The 6,596-nt window shown below is 36.1% G+C and overlaps 1 pseudogene; it reads left to right on the top strand.

Annotated features, from left to right (window-relative positions):
- The first annotated feature begins 2,784 nt into the window (after positions 1–2,784).
- Positions 2,785–2,939, top strand: LOC125347481 (annotated as a pseudogene).
- The last annotated feature ends 3,657 nt before the right edge of the window (positions 2,940–6,596 follow it).

Genomic DNA, 6,596 nt, shown 5'->3' with positions numbered 1-6,596 from the left:
AGGGGGGAGCTGCTGGCAGGGTGGAATCGAGCTTTTCTCTACTTCTATAATCCAAGCAAAATACATGGGGGAACATAATTAAAGTTCAGCCTCATTTCTGTTCCCTTACAGAATCAAGCCACAATGAGAGACACAGAAGCTAGAATAGAAAGGATGATTGGTACCCTGAGGTGTCATGAATATAATGAATTAATTTCTCTACAGCATTCGTAGGACTTAATGTGCCATGAACAAGCATCAGTCACCTCATGACTGCCCCCGCCTCTCATTCTTTCGAAAGGAGAGTGCAGAGTGATATCTATGTGAACTCAGACAGAAGTACATGATGTTTATTGCTTCTTTTGTTTTGACACCCAAGGACCACAGGAAATCTGGGAAATTAGTACAAAAATGGTATCATGGTACAGAAATGACATCATCTACAATATAAAGAAAAGTTGAATGTGTTTAAATTTAACAAGCTGCCAGGCACTGTTTGCTCATGCCTGCAATCCTAGCTACTCAAGAGGCTGAGATCTAAAGATAGTGGTTCAAAGCCAACCCAGGCAGGAAAGTCTGTGATACTCTTATCTCCAATTAACCACCAGAAAACTGGAAGTGGCACTGTAGCTCAAGTAGTAGAGCACTAGCATTGAGCTGAAGAGCTCAGTGATAGTGCCCAGTACCAGTGTTCAAGCCTCACAACTGACCAAAAAAAAACCCACAACAAAAAAACAAACATATAAATGTAACAAGATGTCCTGGGGGTACAGAGTGGGGTAGAAAGCACACAGAATTCTGAAAAACCCTCAAAAATACTTTTCATGTTTAATGTGTGTGCACATGAATGTATGTGTACAATATATGATTATGTACATAGGAAGCTCTTGGCAAATACAAGAACAATGATAATCACTAGTATCCCTGGGAAAGATTTTTTTTTTAGTCTTTCATCTTTTGTACTATTGATCAAACATAAATTTACCAAACAGCATACTTTGTTCTAGAATATGTAATATATACTATCTTTCCCAATTAATTTTAGTTTCTTTACACAATAAAGATTTTGAGTCTGAGGCCTAGGTCTGGAAAGAATTCATGAAAAATGAATTAAATGTTTTTTTTAATTATATCTGCATGTGTCCATTTTTTGAAGGTGAGAGTTTATAGTTTTCATTACTTTTTCCAAAAAATTTAAGAAATAAAAAGTGTTGAAAAATACTCTTCTGTGGGGATAGATTTTTACAGATAGCTTTTACTAAATTGCATCAATTCTTTAGATTACATACAATATTATGTGATAAAATAGCCATGAAATGTGTTTGCTTGGCAAGTTGATAAATATTTATCTTTTGGACAGGATTCTGTGGTTTGTAATATGATCTTATATGTGTGTGAGATGAATTTATAACAGTGATACCTTATTTATTCTGTGCTTCACAAATGAGGAAACACAGACCTTTTTGCTATTTTCCAGTTGGATTCCTTGAGGCACAAAACAAATACTTTTTGAGCAGCGTCCATTTTACTAAAAAATTGTAGAATTTTATTTTATACTAAAGCTAAATTAGGCTTATTAGGCAATATTTGATGTCTTTTTAGATATAACAATTAAAGGGAAAAAATTTGTGATTCAGTAAGGAATATGCTCCTTGATTACATTCTGCTCCTAGAATTCTAATTTTCTCCATGCAATAATTTGATGGAATCATTGGAAAAATGTCTTCCTTTCATTTTTCAATACTTTAAAACTTACAAGGTGTTTGTATTCTTTTATTCCTCCTTCCCTCCCTTTCCTTCTTCTCCCATCCCCTCTTTCTTTCCCTCTCCTCTCTCTTCTCTCCCCTCGCCAATCCTTCTTCCTTTTCCTTTCCATTCCTTCCCTTTCCTTGCCCTTCTCTCTCCTCCTGCTTGTTTACTTTCCCTCCCCTTTTCTTCTCTCCTCTTCCCTTCCCTACCACTTGATGCTTGAAGCCCTTTATTACTTTGCTTATTATTTCAATAAATTCTCACATTTTTACCTATGGCCAGGATGAGACTATTCTATACCTACCTATGACTGCTATGTAGGTAGTATTACATGTATGAGTTGCTGTGCACATCATTTCGCAATTTGTATCTTTTGGATTATCTTTCCTCCTACCCTCATAATACAAGAGCACAAAGAGGCTCCTAGACCTGCCTATAAATACTCATTTTATTACAAGTGAAAAGTTAAACAAAGAAAACATTATCAATGCTTCTCAAATCGACAGAGTAAACCACAGTTTCTAAATTAGAGAGATGCACAGGCAAATACACCATTTACAGGCTAGCAATTCAGGCACAGAAACCTCTCTGGGAACCAGTGCTATCGTATAAAAACCTAAACTACAATTGATGTATTGACATCTCTCTGAAAATGAAAAACATAGGTACTAGATATCAGTGGCCCCAAGTTTCCGTGAGGAGCTCCCCTGGGAGGAAAACTAATCATACAGGAATATGCCCAGGAATATGCCCAAGTTTTCTGCTCTTCACAAAACATGCCCACATGTTACTGGAGTTTAATGAAAGGTGGTACAGGAGAAGAATGAGCAAGTGAAGTAAGATGAAAACTTTAATTTTAATTCTTAGCTTGTCTAGCAGACAAATTTATTCCAATAATAACAGCAACCCTTATGTTCATTGTTTTATATGTGCTGATGAATATTACGTGGAAATGAAAGAACTGAAAGCAATGATAAGACCAACAGTTGAGAGAATTTAGGAGTATCTTGTTACTATAAATTATTTGTGTTACTGAAGAGGTAATAGGGTTATTTGATGCTTTCCTTGCAGGTGAAATACTATGTTTATGAAGACAGTTTTCTTAGAGCAGAACTCATCCATTAGCTTACAGATGTGCTGGCCCTGAGATTTCCCCAAATGTAGAAAACTCAGCTGTATAATTTGTCTTAATTGGGAGGGGGGGATACAAGTGGATTTGGATTGATTATAAATGTAAACTGAAAACTCTAGGGCAACTGACGAAGAAGTGAAACTCAAAGGAGGTGCAGTTGTCATACTTTCAATATTAGAATTATAAGGACATGCCCAATTAATACCACAGAAAAATATATGAAACTACTTAAGGATAATAAATATATATTTAGAAAGAGGAATAAATATATAAATAAGTACTTTTTTAAAATGTGAAGGCACACAAACAGGACAACAATAAAAGAGCATGATTGATGATAGTCTTCTGTGTCAATAACAATAGTCTGAATATTCAAATTAAGATACAGAATTCATGAGTGTATCCAAAAGAATGTATACTGTAAGAGGTCCATAGAAAGCCAAATTTAAATGTAAATATTCCTATGAAAACTGTGTTTTTTTTTTCATTTCTTTATTAGAGTACTGACAATTAAGGGTTTATTGACATAGTTAGATTATTAATAGCCAATATCTGGCATATGTTCATAGGAATTTAATCAACATGCAAGAGAGATTCTGTACACTTGTGTTTATGGCAGCACAATTTATAATAGCCAAGACTTCAAAACAGCCTACAGGCCCAGGGATTGAAAAAATAAAATGTGGAAAGTAGGCAGATGGTGGCTAATGACTGTAATCCTACCAATTCAGGAGACTGAGATCTGAGGATCACAGTTCAAAGCCAGCCTGGGCAGGAAAGGCCATGAGACACTTATCCGATTAACCACCAGAAAACTAGAAGTGGAGTTGTGGCTCAGAATTATAGAGCACTAACCTTGAGCACAAAGAGCTCAGCAACAGTATTAAGGCCTTGAGTTCAAGCCTCACAACCTACAAGAAAAAAGAAAGAAAATATGGAAAGGAAATGTGGACAAATGCAGCTGTAATATTCAATATATATATATATATATATATATATATATATATATATATATATATATATATATATATATATATATATATATGAAAATGGAGGCAGGTAAACCAAGGGCCTAAGTGGAGTTGAGAGAGATGGGAGAGAAAGGATGGAAGGGTAACACTGATCAAGATGCACTGTGCTCACAAATTGATATGTATAACTACTTAAATATAACAAAAGTTAAATTAAAGATACTTTAAAAAATTAATATGAAGATTGGTCTCAATGTTACAATCAATTTAGACATGGGCACCTTTGTGTTTTTTAATGACAGTAAAAAACATCAGTTTTCCTTATCAAGGAGTCGGCAGTGGTACAAAAGCATGTTAGTTATACAGAGCTTGGTTGAAAGTATATCTAATGGTACAAAGTTTTTACGGCTTGCTATAAACAGAGATTCTAGGTAATTATATGCAAATAAGCCTCACTCACAAACATCTAAATAACTCAGGCTTGTCTTCATTAAGCTCTAAGATATAGCACATTTCTCAGAGAATTAGACAAGGAGTATTAATCAAAGAGGTTTGTACACCCTAATGAGTTTATTGATTGTTGACCTCAAGGCCACCACCAGTGACAGGTTATTTGAACAAGTAAATTCTCATCTTCAAAATCTAGGATAAAGTTAGCTGTTCACTTTTGAGATATCCTGCCTAGAGCTATTCTTCAAGAAAACTTTCTTTGGGGAGAGAAAATTGATCTTCAGTGCACCTATTTTAAAGCAATCTGTTGGCCACCAGGAGCGTTACAAGAGCAGGCAGTCACTATGTGAAACTAAGGTTGTTGGAAAAGGGCAGACAATAAATAAAAAGGTAAAAGAATGAAGAGCAACGCTGACTTTTTTCAGTGCTAATAGTTAGCCTTGTAGCTTGTTTTTGTCTTTATTCCCATAGTCTCAGATTTCAAAGGCTTCCTCTTATTTCCTATGGCTAAAGTGGCTGCAGAGTACCTTCTGTCACTAATTGGGCTTAATGTCAGCTAAGTGCTTTTGATACCTTTGGCAATTCCTGAAACATGGCTTCCATTCTGTACAGTAGTTGCTTGGTTACTATTCTGTAATAAAACACTCTGTTCTCCCCTGGATGATGACTAAATCGAAAGTTTTAAAGCGTAATTTAGCCCTTGTTATTTTCCATTTTAAGCCTTCCAAATAGGGCATTTATCTCATTCCTTGATGCCATTGATTTATTTCAATTAAGATTCTGCGTGTTCAAGCATCACAATTAGCTACTGTCGTTATTGATTCCCACTTCCAGGGATTTGTGTACAGCTTCAAAATTGACCACTGACAGGTTAGCATTAGTCCATCGAGACTCAAAGATGTGAGGACAGCAAGTATCCTCTAGGAAATATGTCCTCATAAAATGTGACAATACTTTCTCTGGGTCTGGCTTATTTCACATAATACATTTTTTTCCAAATCTTTCCATTTCCTTACTAAGGATACAATATCATTCTTTCTAATAGATGTGTAAATCCATTGTGTATATATGCATTTTCTTGATCCATTTGTTCATTGAGGGGTATCTGGGATGATTCCATGTCTTGGCTATAGTAAATAGTGCTACAGTGAACCTAGTTGTGCTGGTAGCTTTACTTGTTTGTGTTCTATTGGATGAATCCCCAGAGTTAAGCCAGACCTAGAGAAGAAACAAAAATTCCATGGTTTCCTTCATTTGTAGTAGATAGAATGTACCAATAAGTCTATAAGTAAAAAGTTGGCTGACATGCAAGAAGTTACAAATGATCAACTGAAACATAATAGATTCTGTGGAGAGCTCCACTAGTATAATTTTTTAGAAAGACTAGGTCAAAGCCCAATAAAATGAGCACCATGAAATGACCACATTCAACAAGAGAGTGGGGCCAATGGGAGACAAGTAGATGAATGAAGGGGGGAGGGATGCAGCTAAGAATTCAATATATACATATGTACCATATATGTTGAAAGAGATGACACTGATCAAGGTGCATTTTATTCATAAATTGCTTTTGTAAATTGCACCTCCTTTGTACAACTACTTAAATACAATAAAAACATTTGAAAAAGTGACAGTAAATATAGATAAAATGCATATCTTGTAAGTTATTCTATAAACTTTACAACTGTGCATGTTTCGTATTAACTTCTTATTTTCCCACACAAAACATCAGTAAGGTGAAGCAACAAAGATGATTTGTCCAGTTCATTCATTGTGCTGATATCGGCATTGAAACCAAGGCAATCTGGTTTCAGAATCTGTATCCTGTACTGTTACAATCCAGAGTTCCTACAAGTGATGTTGAAAGAGTGACAAGGCTTTTGTTAACAAGGCTGCTCACTCTGGTGAAATAAACTTTCCACACAGTTTCTTTCCTGGCACTGTAATTCTCTTCCTGAACTCATTCCAAGCTTTGAAACGGGGCTGGCTGATAATGATCACTTACCAAGCAATCAGGAAAATGAAAACCAGAATGCCAATTTCCTTTGCCCTTGACTCAATGTTCTTTACAGAGACATTCTTTTTTTTTTTTTTTTTTTTTGGCCAGTCCTGGGCCTTGGACTCAGGGCCTGAGCACTGTCCCTGGCTTCTTCCCGCTCAAGGCTAGCACTCTGCCACTTGAGCCACAGCGCCGCTTCTGGCCGTTTTCTGTATATGTGGTGCTGGGGAATCGAACCTAGGGCCTCGTGTATCCGAGGCAGGCACTCTTGCCACTAGGCTATATCCCCAGCCCTACAGAGACATTCTTAACGGGC

The sequence above is a fragment of the Perognathus longimembris genome, chromosome 2 (genome assembly GCF_023159225.1).
Source record: "Perognathus longimembris pacificus isolate PPM17 chromosome 2, ASM2315922v1, whole genome shotgun sequence".
NCBI lineage: Eukaryota > Metazoa > Chordata > Mammalia > Rodentia > Heteromyidae > Perognathus > Perognathus longimembris.
The sequence above is the reverse complement of the archived record's forward strand: the minus strand, read 5'-3'. Positions and strand labels throughout refer to the sequence as shown.